Consider the following 23835-nt stretch of genomic DNA (forward strand, 5'->3'; position numbering starts at 1 on the left):
CAAAGGCAACACCGCAGCCAGGGGCCGTCAGCGCTTCCTGGCCACTCTAGATGGCCAGACCCTGAGGGGCGGGCAGGGAGTGGTGGGACTGCAGGGAAAACACGGGGCTTAAGAAGGCACCCCCCCCAGACAAACCGAAGTTCAGGTTCATGGAAAAAAAGTGGGGGAGTTTAAGCCCAAGATCCCAGACCAAACCTGCACCAGCCCTCCTGCCAGCTGTGGGGACATGTCGAGTGTTGGGACTCTCCCTTGGCACAGTGCTCTTCCGTGGGAGGAAATGCCAAGGGTGTGGACTGCCCATCGCCTTGTGCCAGGGCTGGATGGAAGGATGGGCTGGGCCATGGGAGAGGAGTGAGGGGTAGAGGGATCTTCTGATTTCTCCCTTCCCTAGAGCTCTTCTCCTTTGATTGAAGCCCATCTGATTTGTTTCTGAGGTCACTAGAAGCCTTTCTCTTTCAGGAAGCTCTCAGGGATTGCACAGCCCATGGAGGCCTCTCCTTTCTGAACTGGCTGCATCTGTCTATGGCCCCCTTGCCCTGTGTTGACTTCAAATGGGTTATTTGCTGTCCCAGTGAATCCACTGTCTCAGCCAGTAAATGACTTTTGGGCAGTCCCTGGGTCTTCTTGTGCTCCTTGGAGTGGTAACTAGGAAACCAGTGACCCTTGGCGCCTGTCATGGCCTGCCTCATGCAGGAGGACATAGTTTAGAGTCATCTTTTACAGTTCTGTCCTGGCTCTTTCCCGGTCCTAATGACAGTAGTAGCAGAGTATTGTAACAGTGGCTGAAATTCTAGTAGAAAACCTGTGACAGACATTGTGCAGTGTTTCTTTTTATTATTATTTTGGCGGTACTGGGGTTTGAACTCAGGGCTTCATGCTTGCAAGGCAGGTGCTCTTACCACTTGAGCTATGCCACCAACCCTTTTTGTGTTGGGTTTTTTGAGATAGGCCCTCTCGAACTGTTTGCCTGGGCTGGCTTTGAACCTTGATCCTCCTGATCTCTGCCTCCTCAGTAGCTAGGATTACAGCATGAGTCACTGGCACCCAGCTGTGCTGTGTTTCTTATTCCCAAAGCCCACTAAGTCCCAGTGAGTAGGTTATGCTGTTACTTATCTCCACTTTACAGGGGACAGGTAATGTGTCCGAGGTAACGAGCTCGTATGTGGCACAGCTGGGACTTGAATCCGGGTCTGCCGGACTCATGCCTGTGTCCTTAGAAGTCACTGCATCTCTCAGGGCCGGAATGGCCCCACATTCTACCTATGAGTTCACAGACTGGCTGGAAAGAGAAGAGAGGCCCAGCACAGGGTCTGTGATCGGATGTTTGGAAGTCTATTGTTGCATGAAATTGAGAGCTGTGGAACTATTGCCCCCCATTCATCAGCGAGGCAGGGCTGGCAGTGCAGTTCACTGGTGGAGTCTTGCATGGCCCCTGGATCCCCAGCACTGGGAGAAAAAGAACATTTTCACAATCCCCATAATGTTTTTGGTTCATCTATGCTCTAGTTTTGCCTTTTCCAGACTATTCTACAAGTGCAATTACACAGCAAGCAGCCTTTTGCACATTTTTCTTTAACTCATTACAGCACTTTGAGACTCATCCATGTTATGTAGGTGGATATTTGGTTGTTGTCTGTTTTTTTGCTATAAACATTTATGTTCGGGATTTCATGGGAACCTAGTTTTCAGGCCACTTGTCTAAGTACCCAGTAGGATTTTGCTACAAAACTGCCAAGCTGTTTTCTGAAGTGGTTGTACCATCTGTGATCCCAGCCTCGGAGAGAGTTCTAGTTCCTCACCATCCTCTCCAGCACGTCGTATGGCCAGTTTATTTTTATTTGAATTGTCCTAGTAGATTGTGGTTTAAATTCACATTTTCCTAGTGGCTAATGATATCGAGCCTGCTTGATATCTGTGTGTCTTCTTTGGTGGAGTGCGTTCAGAGCTTTAGTATTGGTCGTTTGCTTTCTTCTTGCTGAATTTCCAGAGTTCTTTATTTAGTCTAGCTGTCAGTCATGTAAAAAATATGTTTTGCAAATTTTGTGTATTAGTCCCTGGCTTGTCTTTTTGCTTTCTTAAAGGACTCTTGAAGAACAGAAGGTTTAAATTTTGCTAGAGTTCAATTTGTCAGTTGTTTCTTTTCATGCTTTTCCTGTCATAAGAAAGGACCCTGTCACTGCCAACCCAAGGTCATAAAGGTTTTCTATGGTCTCTCCCAGAAATTTTACAGTTTCAGGCTTTTCATTGAATTGATTTTGTATCAGGTGTGACTATGGGCCTAGATTTTTTTTATATATAAAATTTAGTCGTTCTTGATTAGAAAGTCTGCCACTTCTCTTTTGAATCATTGGTCCTTTTGTCAAAAACCAATTGATAATGTACATGTGACTCTCCTTCTAGACTCTGTTCTGTTCAGTTGTCTGTGTGTCTGTCCTTGTACCAGTACCACACAGGCTTGACCACTCTGCTGTTGGATGCCAAGTTTTGAGATCAGGTGGTGTGAATCATCCAGCCTTGTTCCTTTCCCAAGTACTTTTGGCTCCTCTGAGTTGGCCGTTTCCGTGTCAATTCTAGAATCAGCCTGTTGACTTGTACAGCAAGGTGTGCAGATGAGATGGGCCAAATTGTCTTTTCACGGTATGGAAACTTCCAGTCCACAAACATGACCTGTCTCTCCACAGAGTTAGATTTCTTTTGTTGGTGTTCCATAGTTTTCAATGTACAAATTTGCCAGTATTATTAAACTTGTACCAGGTAGTTCGTATTTCACAGTGTTATTGTAAATGTACTATTAAAACATTCTCCAATTACTTACTGCTAGTGTATAGAAGTACAATTGGCTTTTAAGTACTGGCTTTGTCTATGTAAGACTTTTTTTTCTTTTTTCTTTGCAGTGCTGGGGATCAAACCCAGGGCCTTGTGCATGCTAGGCAAGAACCACACCATAGAGCTATATCCCCAGCCATTGGGGTTTTTGAAACAGGATCTTACTACATAGCCCAGGCTGGCCTCAAAGTCACTATCTTCCTGCCTCAGCTTCCCGAGTATCTGGGACTGTAGGTGTGCGTCACAATGCCCAGTGTCACAGAATTTTGGTGGCTAGGATGCTTGGCATTGGCGCCATGTTTCAGAGGAAGAGTTTCCAAGTGGAGAATTTATTTCTCCTGGATTCCCAAGAACATAGTCTCTGTCCCGTGACACTACTGAGATGGGTGTGACATCATGGGCAGTTGTCTCAGCTGCTGAGTGTCAGTCAGTTTCCTGTCGGTTTCATGGAGGGCAGTGGTGAGGGGACTTACTGATCTGGCAAGGACCCATCCAGCAGGGAGCTTGATGTTCACATAAACCAGGGCTGAGGTTTGGAGGAGGGGACCCTTTCCTCTTTCACAGATCAGAGTGGACCAGGCACTTGCCTGGGCTGCACAATAGCTGAGGAGGGGACAGGTCTCTATGTCCTACCTGGGCCCTGGATCCCTGATATGGGCTTGGAGGTGACTCTACAGCCTAGAGTGGGGAGAGGTTAGAGGGCCATTGGTGCTGGAGCCAGGAGGCCCAAGGCCCTTCCCAGAGTTCACCCTCAGAAGTGCCAGCTCATGTTTGGCTGTTTTCAAAGTATAAAAGCACCATGCTTGGAAATGCGGGTTTTGGCTGACCTTACTCTGAGGTGCTGAGTATGGAGTTAAAAGGCCTTTGTAACTCTTTGGTTTGGAACGAGGTTCTGGGCACTGCTGGGGAAAAACTGGAAGCCATTAGTGCTCGCTTTAGCCGCCCTCCTGTGGGAGAGAAGCCTCCTCCTCTCCCTCACTTCAGAGGCCAGCCCAGCCTTCGGTTATTAGAGCCAGGAGCAGCTCTAAGCACTTACTGCTCATTACCTCTGATTTTCATGATTCCTCCAAGTTATCCCATTTTGCAGATGAACAAACTGAGGCTTGGAGAAGTTTCACTTACTACCAGTCCCTTGGGGGCAGGTGATGTTTGTCTGAACTCAAAAGCTGGTGAGATGGAGCAGTCATTGGGTATAGGGCTTCCATTTGGGAAGATGAAAAGGTTTTGGAGTTACATGGTGGGGATGGTTACATGATATTGTGGGTGTGTTTAATTCCACTGAACTAAAACTTTAAAATAGCTAAGATAGTAAGTTTTATGTTAGGTGTCTTTTACCATCTACCATCATTTAGAGAGCTGCTGGGTACCCTTCACCATCCATGCTGCCTCCTGCCATACCAGGCTCCCTGGCGTGGGAGAGGGCAATCCTCATACCAAGCGTTCCAGTTGTTGGACTGCCCAGGGTCAGGAAGAAGGGGCTTTGGTGAGCAAGAGAGCCATAGCTAGCCCAATTGATCTCTCCACACCATCCCCCTCTTTTGGAACTGAGAGAAATGAAGATGCTAGGACACTGTCCAGAGGTTTTTTTTTTTTTTTGTTTTTTTTTTTTGTAGTGCTAGGGTTTGAACTCAGGGCCTACACCTTGAGCCACTCCACCAGCCCTTTTTTGTGTTGGGTATTTTAGTGATAGGGTCTTGTGAACTATTTGCCCAGGCTGGTTTCAGACTATGATCCTCCTGATCTCTGCCTCCTGAGTAGCTAGGATTACAGGTGTGAGCCACTGCCATCTGGCTGTACCAGAGCTCTTGATTCACACACAACAGGTGAGGCCCCAGTGACCAAAGCTTACTGGCTACTAAAGCCATGCCATAGTCCCAGACTGTGCTGGAGCCAGGAGAGATGGGCTGGTGCCCACCTGTTGGCCCCTGGTCTGTGTCCCATGACATTGTTGGGATTTCTGACTCTTTCCCCAGAGCCTTTCCCTCTGGGAGGGAGGTCAGGGGAGGGCAAATTCTTAGAAGCAGAGCCAGGCACTCAGATGCCCTTGGCTTGTGGGGTGTTCTCAGGAGAGGGCGCAAAGGAGCAGGAAGGCAGGCAGGGCTGTGGGCTCAGCTGGAGTCCAGCTTTTGGCCTGACAGTTTGGGAACTGTCCCTCAAAGAGGTCACACCTTGAGATAAGAGGTGTGACCTTTCTTCCACGTCAGTCATTGGCCGTAGGCAGTAGCACACGTGTGCTTATGTGTGCGCTCTCTCTCTCTCTCTCTCTCTCTCTCTCTCACACGTACCATGGGGCCTGCAGAGTCACCTGACACAGGACAGTTCTCCCAATACAGAGACATCTGTGAAGCATTAGCCCTAAACTCCCACTGGCAAGGGATCAAGAGAGGACCTGGGCCTGCAACACGGGCATGTGTGGGGAGGTTCACTGTTACTAATCTTCCTACTTGAAATTTTTACCAACAACAATAATAGTAGTAATAAAATGTCTACAGAAACAAAGTTCTGAGAAGGAAGGAAGAGGGAACTCCCGCCCAAGGAGGGCTGGCTTTAGGCTAAGCACCTCTTTACCTGTCTTCTACCTTCTCTGTCTTTCACTGAGACAGAGAAGTAGTCCTAGGTGTAGGGTCACCAGATCTGGCAAATAAAAAACACAGGATACCACTTGTATTTGAATTTTAGACAATCAATGAAAAATTTGCATTAAGTATGTCCCGGACAACCCTAGTGACAGACTCGCACTAAAACGTTATTCATTTAGTATCTGAAACCCACATTTTACCTGGGTGATTTGTCTCACAAGGGGCGGAACTAACATTGATGCTCAGATGGGTGATTACCAAGCTTACTTTTGGCCCTGATGGGTACAGCACCAGCAGAAGGCTTTGGAGTCCTTCTCCTGCCAGGGCCTCAAAGGCTACACTGCCTGACCGTGGAGTCCCAGACTGGTGAACCCAGAGCCTCTGTTGGACACCATCCACTGGAAAGCTCTGTCCAGCTCAGCCCACCTGACAGCCCAGCTCCCATTGTTCCTGAATGTGGGAAGGAAGAAACCAGAGACCAAGAAGGAACCCCCAGCACCCAGAAAGTACTCAGGCCCCTGCCCTGGCATGGGCCCAGGAATGTGCTGAGAGAGGCAAGTGGACCCATAGGGGCTGCACCACCCTCCCCCACTCAGCATCCTTCCACCATCCCTGCCCCAGGCTGGTGGAGACTCAGCCTGGCAAACAGACCCTGCCCCAAGCTGCCAGCATGCCAAGCTCTTCCCTAGCCCTGGCCTTTGCTTGACTCTACCTGGAGTGCCTGCCAGGTGCTTTTCTCCCTGTGGCCAGCCTCTTCTGGGCCTTCTGCAGATCCATCTCACATGGCCGCTCCCCTCTGGCTTTGCCTGGACCCCCTGGCAGAGCTGATCACCATGGACTCATGGCACAGGTTTCAGCAGTAGTACCTCTGAGGCCCCTTTCGCTAATAGTTCGGGGCTTCTCTGCATCTTATGGTAGTGTCTGCCATGGTGGAGTCACTTAGCAAGCGGGTGTTGAGTTGGAGGGAGAAGGAAGGATTTTGTTGGGGGACCGGGGTCCCATTTCTCCTCATCCCAGTGTCCCCAGGAGGGGCCCCCTGCCACTTTCCTTCCTGGCTGGCACTTAAGTTCTGTTTGCCTGGGACCTAGGCCTTTTGCAGCCCAAAGGTAAGCAGGTTTATAAAAACTTGAGTGAAAAGGGAAAAAAAAAACAAGTGAGCCAGGAAACCTTGCAATGGCAGATCTGGGCCTGGGTAGGTGGAAAAAGGTCCCCATGGCAAACCAGAGCCTTGGAGCCCAGCCCTAGCTGGCCTGGCTGAGCCTCCCCTTCCAAGAACCTCCTACAGATAAACACGGAAGTGAGGCCAGTACCGCCCCCTGCCCCTCCACCCCCAAATAAAGATGGGGTTAGAGAGGAGGAAGGGAATGAGGATCCCTGTTAGGAGAGGAAGCCCTGGGGTGCCTACTCTTCAAGCAGAAAGTCTTTTTTAAAATATAGAGATAAAATTTACTATTTTGATCTGTGTGTGTGTGTGTGTGTGTATGTTGCTACAGCTGGAACCCAGGACCTTGAGGATGTAGGGTTAGTGCCCTACCACTGAGCAGTATCTCAGCACTGTTTTTTTTTTGAGACAGGGTCTTACTATGTAGCCCAGGCTGGAACTCAAAATCCTCCTGCCTCAACCTCTCAAGTGCTGGGATTACAGGCATGCTCCACTGTGCCTGGCTTGAACATTGTTAGGTATGCAGTTCAGTGCCATCAAGTACCCTCACTGTTGTGCATCATCGGTAGCCATCTACAGATCTCTGTTCCTCTTGCAAAAGGAGAATGGCCTTTTTTTTTTTTTGGTGGGACTGGAACTTGAACTCAGGACCTCCCACTTGCAAATAGACACTCTACCTGCTTGAGGCTTGAGCCACACCTTCAATCCAGAGAATTACTTTTTAATGCCTCATTTTATCCAGTTGAAATGTCCAAAGATTACTTTTATATCCATGATTGGGGATAGAGAGAATAGCCCTGCCCTTGGGGAGCCCCTGTTCTTGGGGGGCAGATAGGACCATGTTGCCCGGGAGGGCTGAGTGTGAGAGAATGAGGAGGGCACAGCTCGAGGCGTGAACAGGTTCCAGCTCCAAGTTGGATGCCAGAGGATATTCACAGGGGTCACCCATAAATATGTCTGTCCCTGTCACCATGAAAAGTGGGGGGGAGGGCATGAAAGGAGCACTAAGGTACTGCAGTAATGCCGGAAGTCTGGAAACAGAAACCTGTTGCTCACTCCATTGCCGCCATGCCCAGGTTCCTCTGTGTCATGGTTTCTTGTGTTCACACTGTCACGGGCAGAGAAGAAGGTAGCGTTTTCCTTTTGGCCCTCCTCATCTCACATCATATTAGAAACACCTTCTGTGTTGGGCCCCGGGCTTCCCAATGCCCGTGCCTTACCCTGCTTTGTCAGGGGAGTGGGTCTTCCATGAAATCCCTGAGAGGTGGGCGAGGGTCAGAGTGGCCACGCTGGCCTGGCTGAGGGTGGATAGCGAGGATTCTACTTTGGCTTACCTGGCTGCAGAGGGAACCCACGTGTGGATTGCTCTGCCCTGCAGCCTTCTGGACACTTGAGGTGGCTGCAAACATCTGGCATTAGTGTCCATCTTCCCGGGACTCCTATAGAGAGAATCTTACCCAGGCGCCTCTGCGGGGGCAGAGAGGTGTAGGCAGGATCTGCCAGTGACACAGGCGTGCAGTGCTACAGGCTGTGGGAAGGGATGCAGGGGCAAGAGGCAGGTCAGAAGGGGCATCATTTGGGTTTGCTTCAAACATACTTACATGCTTTTGTTTTCAAAGCAGTGCGTGGCTCATTATGGAAAATTTGGGGATTATAGAAAAGTGCTAAGGGACACAGGGAGGGACCTGCCAGAATCTGACTGCTCTCCATATAAGGGTTTTTTTCTGTGAAATACAGTTTGGGGACTGAGGTGTAGCTCAGTGATGGAGCATTTGCTAGTGTGCACAAGGCTCTGGGTTTGATCCCCCATGGGGGGGTGTGTATATATATTTGCATTCTGCCTTCTCCCCTTAGCATACATACATGTTTTCCTGCTTCACTATACTCTTCAAAAGTGTTGTTTTTGACAGCTTCATTCTGCTTTGGCCTATGGATCTACCTGGGCTGACTCCTCTTCCCAGGTGGGTAGAGAAGCCCTGGCTAAGCAGTAGGATCTGCCTAGGGTGCTGTCTTGGCGCCTATGGATGGCCCCAGTGTGGTGGTACTACCCATGCTGTCCTTTGAGCATCCCAGCTTGAGGAGTGGCAGTGGGTCTTTACCCTACTCGCTGAACTCCCAGGAAGGAATGATGCTGGCCCTTAATGCAAGCAGCCTAAATGTTAGGCTGGGCCTTGTCCCTGCCAGGTTTGGCCTTTTGAAAATAGTGCTGGCTTTAGAGTGAGGCTTTGCCACTAACTAGCTGTGTGATCTTCGATAAGTTCCTTAGCCTCTCCAAGTCTTGATTTCTCTTCTATAAAATGAGGGTGATGAAAGTGACCTATCTGCTTCGTCATTGTGAAGAAGAAGAAGAGAATATTTGCCTGTGCCAGAGACATGGTGGGTACTTGGTAAGCACTGGGAACTTTGTGAGTGTCAGGGTGAGACCGACTGTCTTGTCACCTCCCTTTCACCCACAGGACTGAGCAGCACCATGGGTAATGGTTGACACGAACTACAGTTGACTCAACCACCTATGAGTGAACTGTCTTTAGTCCTTTGTCTTCTGCCCACACTTCAGTGGGGGAAACTGAGGCCACCCTGAAGTTCCGCCCACACCTGGACTCTCCCAGACCCTGGAGGGTGGCTGAGGAAGAGCCGGTCTTTGGAGAACCGGGAACATGCTGGATGCATCGGTCGGTGAGCCAGGCAAATTAGCAGTAACGAGCTCGTTTCGATGGCAATGAACTGCGTCTCCCTCCAGCTGCCAGACATTTACGAGGCTGGCTGGGTGCCGGCGGCCAGAGGCCTCCAGTGGCCCTCATCCCTCTGCCTTCCGGCTGGAAATAATTCGTATTTGAAAAATAACAATAAAAAAAAGGGCTCCATCTCCTCTGGCCTCTGGTTCCTTCAGGCCCAGGTGGGGACATGGTGGTGGATGTCTTGATTTGTCAGCAGGCTCTTCTGGGCAGTCAGGTGAGAAAGACTCCCCAAGTGCTCGCCCACCACCACCCTGGCCCCCCATTTGAACCCATTGCCTGGGGGCCTGGCTTCCAGCTGCAGCAGCTCTGCTCTTAACTAGGGGGGATTGCCTGCATCTGTTAGGGTCCTCACATGCTCCAGGCCTCAGTTTCCCCATCTGTAAAGTGAGAAGGGAGGATCGTTGGGATGACCTGTGACATTCAGACTCAACATTATATGGAAACCAAGATTCTGGAGTAGAGGGTTTCCAACCCTGGCCCTGATCCATCATTCTTTGAAGCCCTGTTAAATGCAGATCCCCAGGCCCAGCCCTGCTGAAGGAGAATCTCCAGGGTAGGACCCAGCAGTGCACACTTTCTTAGGCAATGAAAAAGCTGAGATTAAAGTCCTATAAGATGGCTGGGTGCTGGTGGCCCATGCCTGTAATCCTGGCTACTCAGGAGACAGAGATCAGGAGCATCATGGTTTGAAGCCAGCCCTGGGCAAATAGTTCATGAGACACTAAAAACCCTATCACAAAAAAAGGACTGTGCAGGCCCTGAGTTCAACCTCCAGCACCATAATAATAATAATTTTAAAAAGTCCTACAAGATAAAACCCAGTGGTTGAATCATTCTAGTATATTTGTAATGTGTGCGACCATCACGCTACTTAATTCCAGATGAAGTGCATCCTGACCAAGGGCCTGAGAGACACCCTTGCTGCTGCCTCTCTGGAGGCTCTGCAAGGTGCTGCTTTGGACCTTTGGATGCAGGCCCTTGACTACCCAGCCACTCCTGCTAAGGAGCTGGTATTCAAGATCTTCCTGAATGAAGATGAGCCTTTGAGAAGGGGACTCTGACTGGGGGAGAGGCTGCTGCTTCCCATACCTTCCCAGGGGAGCAGGGGCCCCATCCCAAGCATCCTACTCACTGGGAGCTGGTGAGCCTGGCACCCCAGCCATGACAGATGCAGTGATGGCCTGTGGGGCTCTCCTCACCCCATGGCTGCCTCTCTCCCTCACCTGAGCCCACCCCTCATGATGGCAGTGTCCCCTCACTGCCCTTGGGGCTGAGGCCCTAGCCTCATAGTGCACGCATACCACACCCTCCAGAGATACTTCTTGGAATAACTTGGTGTACTTGGAAGCTCTGCCTCCCAGCAGACAGGCCTTTGTGGGGATCACGGTGGGGTAGGGGAAGAAGTTATCCTAGTCACCACCTGGTCAGTGAAAGGGACGGGGCTTTCCCTGGGCCCTCGGCTCCCTGCAGGTGCAGAGAAGGTCAGCGAGTGCCCATGCTGCTGGCTGGGACACTCTTCTGCCCACTCAGTCTCCTTGGGCCAGGGAGGCTCTAAGAGTGGGACTTGGCCATTGTACTGTCACTGGCTGACCCTCTTAGGCAGGGGTGGCTGGCTGGATTGTGCCCCTTCTGGTGAAGCCTATGGCTGTCCAGGTTGCCACTGCCATTTCTGCCTCATCTGCCATCAGTACCCTTCCTGAACCTCCAGCTTGACTTCAGGAAGCCAAATGGACATGTTACTGTCTAAAACGGCCCCTGGCTCCCTGGTTGTCTTGTCTCTGCTCCTGGACTTGGTGTTCACACCAGGTTTTTGCTTGAACCTTCAGCCCTGAAGTCTTTGCTTCAAAACCCCCTATCTGGAGTCTGGTGTTCCACACTGACTGCCCTTCCGTGGTCAGTGTGTGGTGGTGGCCCACGCCCTGGCTGTGTGACCTTTCCTGCGGTGGGCCTCAGTTTCCACACCCGTGAAGTAACGAGTCCTTTCTAGCCATGGCCTTCTGTGAGTCACCACTGTGGAAGCTGCCTAGGGAAGGTTGAGGGAACAGGAGGACGATCTCACCAGGCAGAGGCTATGGGGTTCTGAGAGTCCCCCGCATCTGCAGTGATGGAATGGCAGCTGAGAATTCGTGTCATAAGATTGGTAGCTCTGTGCTGGTGTAGTTTTCTCCTAGGCCCCCGCCCGCCAACCAGCCCCGCAGAGGACTTGTGCTGTGTTCTCTTGGAGTGATGGGGTGTGGGTGGGGAGGAGATGGTCTGCAAGCTGGCCTGGAGTCAGTTTCTGCACCTGTGAAATGGGTGTGTTGAGTGCAAGGTCAGGTGTCATATGTCAGTCCCTGCACAGGTATTCTCTTCATAGCTGTCATTGTCACTGATGCCCTTATTCAACAACCAGTTATCGAGGGAGCCTCCAAGGCCACCCTAGCATTTCTTCTTTCTTCCTTTTTTTTTTGAAGGAATACATGATTAATGCAGAACGTTTAGAAAGCCAGAAAAGCCAAAGAAAAAACAAATCGCCCTGACTCTCACTCTGAAAGCAAATCATTACATTATTAGTTACTTGGAATATCATTTTTCTTGTCATCTTGTTTCTTAGCAAAAAATGGGAAGTGCAGTAAAATGTGACAGCTAGAAGATACGTTTTTAGTGTGTGTGTGTGTGTGTGTGTGTACATATGAAAAGTCAAATGAACAGGAGGGAGCCATGCCAAGAGCATACAGAATTTTTCGGATCACTTCTCTGATACTGAGAACATTTTCTTGATTCAACACATAGTCCATGTGCCTTTTTTTGGCAATTGCTGGGGTTTGAACTCGGGGCCTTGCACTTGCTAGGCAGGTGCTCTGTCACTTGAGCCATGCCCCCAACCCTTTTGTTTGGGTTATCTTTTTTTTTTTTTATGGTTCTGGGGCTTGAACTCAGGGCCTTCATCGTGAGTCACTCCAGCAGCCCTTTTTTAGTGATGGGTTTTTTGAGATAGGGTCTTGTGAACTATTTGCCTGGGCTGACTTTGAACCTCAGTCCTCCTGATCTCTGCCTCCTGAGTAGCTAGGATTATAAGAGTGAGCCACTAGCCCCCGGCTTTGGTTGTTTTTGAGATAGGGCCTCACATGTATGCCCTCACCAGCCTGGACCACGATCCTCCTATTTATGCTTCCCATGTAGCTGGGATGGCAGGTGCTCACCATTGTGCTCAGCTTTTTATTGATTGAGATGGGGTCTCCTGAACTTTTTTGCCTGGGCAGGCCTAGAATCTTGATCTCCTCTCCCCAGCCTCTGTTTTCTGACCAGCTGGGGTGACTGGTGTGTGCCACTGCTCCTGGCTTTCTTTCTGTGTACTTTTCAGTGGCTGCTAGTATTCCATCTCATGGATGTGGCATATTTACTTAACCATACCCTTGGCGCTGGATCTTTTGGGTGCAGCAGTGATTTGTATTTTATTATTATTACTACTTATTTTGTTATAATTTTTGGTGGTGCTGGAGATGGAACCCAGGCCTTGCACATGCTAGGCAAGCATTCTACCACTGAGACATACCTCAGCTCCTGCAGTGATTTTTTTTTTTTTTTTTAAACTAATCACAAACATTGCTGCTTGGCGAGCATGCCTCTGCATACATCTGTGTGCTTCACTGGCCATTTCCTTAGGATAAATTCCTAGAAATGGGATTGCTAGGTCAAAAGCTATGTACATTTAAGGTCAAGGTGTCTTCCGGAAAGGCTGCATCCGTTTTCTCTCCCAGCAACAGTGGAGAAGGCCCGGATCTTGTAACTTGCAACCCTTTGCTATTTCCAAACCACGAGCCCAGAAAGAGTTGAAAAAAAATAATAAAAACCACTACTCTGGGAGCAACTTCCTGCTGGAGGAAGGGAGGCCTTTGGTAAATAGTCCACTCCCAGTTTTTGAGCGAGGGCTTTACAGAGCTTGGGCCAGGCCCTTGGGGACATACCTCAGAGTCTCCAGCAGGCCTGGGTCCCCAGGCAGCTTCCATCTGCCTTCAGGGGAAGAGGATGAGCATCAGGACAGCTGGAGGTGTCCCGTCCCCCTGCCCCCCCACTGCCGGCCACCTCCTTCCCTAGTGTGAGGTCAGTGCTGCATGGACTGGCCAGGGGGCACATTTGTGGAACATCCACAGCCATTTGTGTTGCCCCCAGAAGCTGGTGGAAGTAGGGCTCAAGTCTTGCTTATGGGCTCACTAGTCCCCCAAGCCTAGAATGAAGTTGCCATACACAAATATTGGCTAAATGAGTGAAGGCGTCGCTGAACAGCTGAATCTAAGTGGTGAAGGAGTGGGGCCAGATCTCGGCAAGCACGTGGATGAGGCTGTTGCCTTATTCACACCAAATCCTGTCCCCTTTCCCTCTCCTAGGCCCCAGGAGTACCTGTCAGGGGGCTGGGGCTAATTTCTGGCTGCCCTGTCCCCGCCCTGCTCTTGTGGGGTCTGCCTGGTTGCCTCACTGAACCTCAGGTTTTAAAGGATGAGACTTAGTTCTTGGGGATCCCCCTGTTGGTTCCTAGACCAAGAGGTTGGGATGAGAGTAGTGTCAACAGAGTCATTTGTAAGACTTCAGCCCCCCAGATAACCTCCCAGTAAGGGTCACTACTGCTCAGGCCTGGTCCCTGTCTTTGCCCCCACCCCAAACTCCAGGGGTCTGCGTGGTGGCAAGTGACACCCCGCTCCCAGCTCATCCCGGCCCAGGGCGTATGAAAGTCAGGTGACCCAGCTTGTGCTTTGCGCTCTCTGTTGAGTGAGATTGTGGATTATTTATTGAGCGCAGAGGCTCCACCAGGCATCCTGCCTTGAGGATACCCTTCTCACCCCCTTTCTTCCTGGGCCCACATCAAAACAGCTCTCAGGGGTCCCTCCCCCTCTCTGTTTCCTGAACTCCTCCTCTTAGGCCAAGGGCAGAGGGCCTAAGAGGCTCTCTCACAGAGACCATCTTACTTTGGCCAAAACCCTTCCCCGTCTTAGGCTGTACTTGTGTCTTCAAGAGCTGGGTTGATGGAGACACTAAACACAAGAACAGCAGTGCTACTTTCTCAGGGTTCATGTGCAGCTGTGACTGGCATAGGACTGAGACAGGTCAGAAGAGCAGCTCCCACCTAGCCTCTGCCTCCAGCTTGCTGGAAGACCTTGGACAAGCCCCACTCCCTGCCTTGCCTCCTCAGGGCGTGGCAGGGGGTGGGGGCAGTGTGTGTCTGAGTTCCTGCTTTCTCTGATTCTCTATTTCTAGGTGAGGAATAAGGGCCACCAGGATGTGGTAAGGCCCCTTGAGGTCCCTCTGCAGCCCTGTGGCACCCCCACCCCTCCCTTGTGCCCCACTTCCTGCAGCCAGTTTGGAGCCAGAGACAAAGGCCTGTTCCTGGCAGAGAGTTTAGCCCGTGCTGCCTGTGGGATGGTTGCTGGTGACTGGCTGGCGCCCCGATAAGAGCCCGAGTCTCCCTGTGAATCGGCTGGAGGGTGCTGGAGGCAGAGACATGGAGCAGGCTGGTACTAGTCTTGCCAGCCTCCGCCTGCCCCTTCAGGGTCTCTCCAAGCCCTCGTGTGCAGGGGAAAGGAGGTCTCATGACAAATGCCAGGAGAAAGGGATGCTGCTGCTGTGCAACCTTGGTGACTATTGTCCTATTGTGTGTTTGCATGGCTTGGGGTTTTGTGGTCCCAACAAGCCTGGGACCTTCAAAAAGGAATGTAGGACTACATGTGGGATGGGACGTGGGTGGTTTCTGGAAGCTAAAGGTCTCTCTTGCTGGCCAGCCAGCTCTTTGTTCCACATCCTTAAGGACCCTGACTGCAGCCCATTGTTCCCGCTGACACGGAGGTTCCAAGTTCCTCTCTGGCTTTGCCGTGGGACCGTGTTCCTGGTGTTGGAGGCTGGGGCAGGGGTGTGTACATACCTGCTTTATTTTGGTGGTATTGGTGTTTGAACTTAGGGCCTCATGCTTGCTCAGCAGGGCAGGTGCTCTGTCACTTGAACCACTCCACCAGCCCTTTTTTGTGTTGAGTATTTTTGAGATAGGGTCTCACTTTTTGCCCAGGCTGGCCTCTACCCATGATCCTCCTGATCTCTACCTCCTCAGTAGTTAGTACCCTGCTTATTAATAGTCACTTGCTATGAAATGGAAATGCCATTTTGGGATACCCGTTGCTTGTGGGAGGCTTAGACAGAGATTGCTCACGGGTTTATGTCTTGGGTGTTTGTCTGAAACTTGGCCCCTTCTGACTATGTCTGCTTTCTAGTTCAGTGGCTGGTCAAGGGTGAGATTGGACCCTCTAGTAAACCCATCAAGATCCCAGAATGTTCCGAGTCAGCTGCGTGTGAAGAATTCAGTTCCCAGGATGAGTCTGGTCTGGGCATGGCAGATACCGGCTCCGAGGGGTTAATGTTATTTTGAAGTCCAAGTAAGGGCAGAGTATGTTTAAGCTACTTTCCGGGATATTGTGCATTTGGACATTTAGTATGTCAATTATTGGTATAACAGCACTAGCACAAAATTCCTTCTGGCCCAATTTTCATTTTACAAAGAGTAATCCAATTAATCTAATTGATCCAATTGATCATCCCTGAGAGGATCCAGCCAGGAGGACAGGAATTCTTGTCTGCACTTGGTGAGTGGGGAGGATGAGGCTTTGCCATAAGCGGCAGTGTTTGTGGGGTCACAGAGCCAGACTGGTGGGGCACGGGGAGCTATGGGCCTCTCACTGCCAAGGGCTGGCCTTTGTCCTACACATGCCCTTCACTGTGGGCCCTTGGGCCTCTCCTGTGTTGAGTATTCTGTGGGGCCTGGGGTGGTGAGGATTTATGGCTCTCCCAGGAGCTGGGCGACACCACCGTTAGCATGTCCCACCTGTTTACCAGCATTGCTGCTGCTCACCTGAAGGTCGCTCATGGGTAGTTTTTAATTCTAGGTCAGTTTTCCGAGCACCAACTCATGGTTTCCACCTTAGTCATAACTGTCTGTCTGTTAAAATTGAAAAATGAGAAGTTTAAATTTGATAGAGGTTCAGCAGAACATCCCAACTTAGAGTGCAAGTGTAAGGGCCTGAATGATTGTGGGACATCAAAGGCCATCTGTGGTAGTCATTTCTGCTCTGGCCACCATTTCCTCAGAGACTGATTGCAGCCATCTGTCCCTTGTGAAGAACCACTGACCCTCACCCCACTCACCCCCGCAGTCTGATAGCCTTTCCCACCCCGACCCTGGCTTGGCACAGCCCCCCCATCCCCCCAACTCACCCATTGCAGCCATACCCCTCCCCCAGTCATGTCTCCCTGGGCTCCATAAATCACCCGAAGAGCACATTCCTTGGGGGATTTGTAAAATAATCATAATATTTGAGGAAAAGACCTTAAGATTACTTATGGCTATTAGTGGGATCCATATATTTTGGCACCAAGCATGGCTTAATTGAAAAAATATGTGTGCTTGGTGATTTCTTTCCTTCCACTTTTTTTCTTTTTTATAAGGAGTAGATCCAGAGAGAAGAGCGGTTAAAAAAAAAAAAAAAAACCAAGGAGGAGTTGGATATCAAAGGCATCTGTGTGGAGGAGCTGTTTACAGAATGGTGGAAAATATAATGCTAAGTGGAAAGTAAGCCCTGCCTATACAGTCCAGGCTTATTAATAGAGTCACCCCGTATATAATGAACCTTTTAAGAGACCTAGGACAGTTTTCCCTTTTGCAAAACAAGTGTCTTTCGAATAGCTCCATTCACGCTGCTAAGGGTATTAGGTTACAACAATAAATAAAAGTGAACAGTGCCCTGAGAAATTCAAGGAATGCACAAATGTTTCCGTGATTCAGTGTGAGAAAACACCATTTCAACATTTAATTGAATTGCATACTTTCATCTTTAGAACGCTAGCATTTGAACTGCCACCTGACCCTCTCTGCTTCATTAGATCGCTCAGCTCTTGGGAATGGGGGCCGCTCTCCTGCCCCTCCCAGGTTCTTCCCTTCCCTGCTGCTCCGCTCCTTAACTTGCCTTTGCCCGGGATTATCAGGAAAAGGAGACTCCACGGGAGTTTCCTTGTAAAGCTACAGGGAGAGGCTTGGATGAAATGTGCTTTTCCAAGTGCTTTATTTGCTGGGATTTGGAGTGAGCTGTGCAACTCGGGGTCAGTTGCTGCCCTTCTCTGAATCTCAGTTTCTAACTTGGTCACAGGCTCATTCTGGGGTCTCGCAGCTGCTTCTGTTGTGCCTTTCTGGTTAAAATGACTGGACTAGAAGGGCCCTTGCTTTTCTCAGGGCCCCTGTGAGCCACGGGCACTTGCTGGGCCATCCAGTCCTGTTGGGTCCAGGGACCTCAGGAGTTATGTAAGGAGGCTGGCCCCGCATGACATCCCATTCTGTGAACTGGAGTTCAATCTCTGTGAGTGGACAGTTGTGCCAAGTTGTCGGGACAGTGGAACCAGGGAAGGGCTGCTGACAGATGGTGTTTGGCTCTTCAGAGAGAAAGGGAAAACGTGTGTCTTTAGCACGGTGGCCAACGTTGGCTAGCTTTTGTCTTTCGAGGTTAAACGTGTGCACTAGGGGCACACACAGCCCCACACAAGTGTGTTCTTTCCATAGATTAGCCAGCGGCCCTTTATTGATCACCTGCTGTGTCTAGGGCCTCCTGTGAGCTGCTGTGGGGGACAAAACCCAACAGATTCCCGGGGCTTGGTTCTGTTTTCACTGGTAGACGACAAAGTGTGTGACCCTGGGCCAGTCATCTCTCAGTAAGACAAAGGTGTCAGATGTAAACCTAGGCAAAGAAAGCCCTTGGTGGCAGCAGAGTCTTTATCTCTGGGCCTCTCCCAAACTCTTTCGTATCCTGTCTCCCAGCTGGACCAGGGGTGCCTTGAGGACAAGGACAAGTGTTCTTCTGTGTGCTTAGAAGATTGGGACATGCCGTGTGGCCAGTGAATACTCACAGACTGACTCATCCCAATTTGATTTTGCTCCATTTATGGGCACCTCCTATGAGCCTGGCCTGTGCCTAGTGCCGGGGCACACAGCAGATAAGGCCTGGCCCTTGCGCTCGCGGACCTCGCCGTCTCTCGAGGAACTTGGACTTGGCTATGACATGATGCGCTTGGTGCCAAGGGGAGGTTCTCTCCATTTGGGTGTTCCCAAGAGCTGGTCCTGAGACAGAAGAGAGCTGACCCAGGAAGAGGAGGGGCGGGGAGGGGCCGGCACAGGGAGTACATCGGAGGTATTGCCTCTGTGAGCACTTGGAGCTAGGAACATGGGCAAGGGAGCTGAGGTGTTATTAGTTACCACTCCCTGGCATCCATTCCTGGCCCTTCCCAGTGCTCAGGCAGAACAAGCCCCCAGTGGCCAGAGACAGGCTCTGACAAAAGCAGGTGTCTCATTTGCACTGAGTTGTTGAGAGCTGAGTGCATAAGCAGAGGACTGATGGGTGTGTTAGTTCAGCTCGCTCAGTTGGTGTTTACCAAGCACCTGCCCAGGCTCCAGGCCCAAATGGCTCCTGAGAGTAGTAGCTGGTGCTAAGCAGAGAGGAGCCTGTCTTGCCCTTGGGGGAATGAGTGTGAAAGGCCCTGTATTTGAAAGTGCTATGCAAACTGTCCGATCCTGTACTGTGGTAGGTTGAGGATGGTGTGTGGTGATCTCAGCTCTGCACAGAGGGCTCATACTGGAGGCATTTATTTCATTATTTCCTTTTACTCAAGTCAGAGATAAGAGCTAGCCCAGCTCAGCCCCTGTTGGCCTTGGCCCTGGGGAAACTGTGGAACCTACTCTGGCTGAAGGTGGGTCTTGAATGATGCCCGAGCACTGTACCTCCTACAGGAAGCCAAGACCCAGGGGTCTCCTGAGCCCCTGGTCCACACTGCTTTCCTGATGTGGCAAGCCCACATCAAGACCAAAGCAAATTGCAAAGCCCACTGGCTGGTGGGGAGGAGGCCCTCCAGGTAGAGAAGGCTGCTTGGCACCCTCTGGCTGTGGCCCTCACCCATTCCTATGGCAGAGGTTTGGAGTCACTGGACCTCAGCTCCTAACTTTTGCTGTGTCCCCAGCACCTGCATGGTGTAGGGCGTGGAGTAGAGTGGAATTGGCCAGCCCAGACCTTTGTTTTGTTGAGAAGAGGAAACAACGCAGAGACATCAGTGACTTCCCAAGTTGCACAGTGACTTGGTGACACTCAGAGCTGGAGTTTGGCCCTGGATAGCCAGCTTGCCTTTCCTCTTACCCCTTCTGTAGGACCCTGCATGTAAAACACATTTCATTACAGTACTTAGAAGCATAAGTAAAAACCCCTTATGTTGAATGGAATCCTTTTTTTAAGCAGTCGATGACCAGCTTTCACTTGCTCAGGAAAACCACCAAGGGAGGCCACAAAGCTTGTCTGGTTTTGTGTTGGAGTAACAGGTCTGGGAAGGTCACCTGGGTCTCAGGACTCCCAGGACGGTGCCCTATCTAATGTCCCTGGGACACTGGTATGGCCGGGCTAGAATTGGATGCTTTGGCTCCAAGGAGCCCTCCTGCTGTTGGGAAGGCCACAAACCTGGCTGGGGTAGTACTTCTGGGACAGGGGCTCCTGGATGGTGATAAGGACAGGACCAGCCTGAGCTCACTGTGTGACATGGCGAGGATTCTGAGGTCTTCTGCTGGAGTGGCTTAGTTTAGTGGACTCAGATACCTGTCATGAAGGTCTGCACAGGTCGCTGTGGCGCCAGTGGGAGCTGCCCCAGTGTGTGTGGGAAGGCCTCACTGCAGAGGGGACTGTTAGCCCTGGCAGAGGTGCAGGAGGTGCAGCAGCATGGGCCAAAGATGCAGCATGCACTATGCCCCTTAGGGGTGTTGAACTCTCACAACAGACAGTGTAGGAGGTTGACTGCGTACTGCCATTGTGCAGGTGAGCTCAGGAGGCCCTACAGAGGGGGAGGGCACCTGTGTGGCGTCACGGTGTGATGTCATGGATGTTGAAGCTCCTTATCTTCCTTCTGCTTCTCTGCAGCCTCTCAGATGTCTCCCACAAAGGCCCCCGAGGCCTGCTGTGACTTTGTTGGCATTGTACTGGAAAGGTGGTGAGATGGACAAATGAGGGGTGGGGATGGTCCCCAGCCTAGCCTGATGTTACCCCAGCAGCAGGCAGATGCTGTGGGCCTGGTGTGAGTCAGCTGTTCCAGGGAGCTCTGTGGCTCCTCTCTGTCCCCACAGCTCTTAGCGCTGATGCTTGGTGCCCATCTTCTCCCATCCCTTCCTGCTTTCTGGCTCCCTTGGCAGCCTTGGATGTACCTTAGGAACAAGCAGAGTGACTATGCTGGAGTTAACCCACCTGTTCCTCTCCTGTATCCCTTGGTGGCCTTTTGTAAGGGTCCTGTGTCAAGGGCCTGAGATGTCAGAAGAGTCCATTACACAAATGGGCAAGCCAAGGCTTCACGAAGAGAAGTGACTTGCCCAGAGTCACCATTTTAGACTGGGCCTGAACTCCTGGTGACCCTGGCTTGGAGTGATGGATGTTACTGTTGCAGCCCTCCTCCAAGGTAGGATGGTCAAAGGGATCCAGAACTTTCCACCTTGCACAGTTCAGACTACCCCACGCCAGAGATCCTCAATGACCTTGAAGGAAACTAAAATTTCCCCATTTCCTGCAGGGCTTCATCAGTTTTTGGAGACTTACGTAACTGGGTCTTGCTGAGGCAAGAGCCCCACATGGGGCTGGCCCTGGGGTACTGCCGCTGGGTCCCTTAGGCTTCGTGTCATTGTCAGCCTCTTGACACTGCCTGCCTCACCCCCAGAGGCCCCAAGAGGCATGTGGGATGCTTGGAGGCTCAGATTCTGGGTTCAGATGTCACGAGTGACGTGTGGATGGGTGATCACTGCTCAATGTCCTCCTCCCTCCATAGGAGTCCTGTCTCTGGGGAGGAGTTAATGATGCCAAGATAGTAAGTATTGCCTACTCATTGGACACTGTCACCACTCTGGAGAGAATAGGGGCAACTCTTGCCCTCCTTCCCCCTGTCTAGCGACCCTGTGGTGCCCTCTGGATTCTCTCAACCTCTGCCACTCTCACTAGTGGCTGACCTGGCTGTGTTCTCCTTAAACCAGAGGCAGGAGTTCTGCCAAAACCCACACATGTAGAAATGTCAGCTGTGCCCAACCCCACCCCTGCTTGCTGCTGCCTGGGAGTGGCCGGCTCTTGTTGCACTGCAGGAGGCTGAACTAATGCACCACACCCTGGGTTTACCTGCTTCTTCCAGGCAGCCTTCCTGCCTCCCTTGCACAGGGATGCACACAGTTCACCTGCACCCTGGAGCAAAGTCCCTTTAGTGGTACTGAGCACAATAATGCATGGCTCATTTTATTCTCTTTCTCAGTGTGGATGCTGCCAGTAGGTGGGGCTCATTTGTCCTGTTTTCATCCTGTGTGGTGATTACTCTGAGGGCCCTTTGCCCTGGGCCTTGTGGGATTGTGCAAAATAAGCCAGGGCTCTCTCAGCAGAGTCGGGCATTTTACAAATCATGTCTCTCACCGTCCTTATACCCATCCTGAGGGTGGGGTGAGATTGATTGCAATCCCCATTCACAGATGGGCTCACTGAGGCTCAGAGAAGAGGCACATGTCAGCTCTTAATAATGTGGTAGCTGAAAGTCCATTGACTACAACAGCAAAGATAAGACTTCGGCTTCTGGCAGAAGAAGAGGAGCTGGGGTGAGGGGAGGCTCTGTGGGTTGAGGGCACAAACTGGATAGGCTCTTTATTATCTGCAGATGCTCATTTGCTGTGTCACCTTGGGTAAGCACCTCTCCCTTTCTGGTACTGTAAATTATTGCACCCTTAATATCTTTGAAATTTTTTTTTTTTTTTTTGGAAACTTCAGCAGTGAATCAATTGTGTGCAAAAAGGAGCTGTTTATTGGCACCAGTGCTGTCCTTATCCTTCAAAGTCTCCATAAGGGCATCACAGATGGGTCATGACCCAGCTTAAGGGGTTACTGCCATGTTGAAGAGTAACCACATAGCTGGGGATGCAGCAGAAATTCTGCTTGCTCACAGGAAGTTGCCAGGCTAGTTCTCATGTGCTCATAGGCCCCAGTATTCCAAGAGGGCCACACTTGCCACCATCGGGCCAGAACTAGCTCATTTGCCATTGCTAAGCCTCATTTTCCCCATCTGTACTGGGAGCACAGACGAGAGGAGGCAGCTTGGATCTGTGGGGTTGGAGCTCCATTGTGTGGGCATGGAGGATGGGCGGCTGTGCCTGTATCTGTTGTGGATGCTGAGGTTATGGTAAGTCATGGAGGGGGCTGTGCTCCACTGCTAAATACAAAAGCAAGTTTTAAAACTGTAAGAGGCCAGGCATGGTGGCCATACCTGTGATCCTAGCTACAAGGGAGGTGAAGATAGAAAGACCACAGTCCAAGACTGACTCCTGGCAAAAAATCTCCAGACCCTATCTGAAAAATAAGCAAAGCAAAAAGAGCTGCAGGTGTGGCTCAAGTGATGGAGTCCTGCCTAGCAAGCATGAGGCTCTGAGTTCAAACCCCAGTGCCAACCAAAATAAAAACAAATGCTGAACTCAGAGGGAGAGTACAAAGCTCTGGGTTCTATCCCCAGCACAACAAAATAAGAACCAAGTAGGTGACCCTTCCTGCTCAGGTGGCGTTTGTGACAAGGACATGCTAGTTATTGTACTGCCCTCAAATGACATCCTGGGGTGATGCAGGCCTTCTCACCTGTGATTCTGAGTGGAGAGGGGAGGGTGCTGAGTGGAGGATACAGGGCAGGTCTGTGTGCTAAAGGCCTCGGTCCACAGATCGTTATTTGGCCATCTGCCTCCAGATGGAGGAGCCCCAGCTGTCCCTGGGCTCTGCCGTCTGCCTCTCTACTGTACTGCCAGCACCCCACAGTGTGGCAGTGGCTGCTGTTTTTACCCCACTTGAGAGATGAACAGTTGAGGCCTTGGGAGTGGAGAGTCTGTGGAGGTGAGTGACTGGGCCATCCCAGCAACAAGGGGGCCATTTCTCCCCACCGGGCTGACTGGGCTGGGCCTCCACCTCCGTGTGTGGGGTGTCCAGCCAGGGGAACCCACAGTGGGGCTAAATAGTAAGGCCTTCTGGAGGAAGGAAAAGATTCCCAGAGTTCAGTGCTTCAAGCCATTTTGGTTTAAACACACATACACACACACACAACCTAATTAGAGGTGACAGTGGTGACTTTGTGTGTTCACTTTTTCCTCCCTCTTCCCCACACCTCCCCCTTCTCTCTGCCCCTCATAAGTTGTGTCCCTGGGAGAACTGGGTAACATTATAACTACCAAAAACAGCGTGGTCCCTGGAAGCTGGGGGAGGGGCTGGAGTGCAGTAGGCCCTTTTGGAAAAAAAAGAAAAGATTTTTTTTTTTTTTTAGGTTTTATTTTATTTTTTTCCCATTCGTTTGGAAAAGAAGCCCTTTGCAGTCGTGCTGTCACAGTTAAAATAAGGTTTAAATTACAGGCCAGCCCGTGGCTTTCCCCCTTTCTTTCAGAATTTTTGCCAACTTGCAATTTACTTAATGAAATCCTGCTATTCCGTTTAACGGGGATATT

The 23835-nt window shown here is 50.8% G+C and overlaps 1 protein-coding gene and 1 non-coding gene across 3 annotated transcripts in view; one reads left to right on the forward strand and one right to left on the reverse strand.

Moving 5' to 3' along the window:
* Window positions 1–23835, forward strand: part of Smad6 (SMAD family member 6) — a 69050-nt gene that overhangs the window by 24573 nt on the left and 20642 nt on the right. The gene's annotated exons all lie outside the window — the stretch shown is intronic.
* Trnaa-ugc (transfer RNA alanine (anticodon UGC)) lies at window positions 844–917 on the reverse strand. Its single transcript has one exon. It is a non-coding gene; the product is annotated as a tRNA-Ala (tRNA).

The sequence above is a fragment of the Castor canadensis genome, chromosome 2 (assembly GCF_047511655.1).
Source record: "Castor canadensis chromosome 2, mCasCan1.hap1v2, whole genome shotgun sequence".
Lineage (NCBI taxonomy): Eukaryota > Metazoa > Chordata > Mammalia > Rodentia > Castoridae > Castor > Castor canadensis.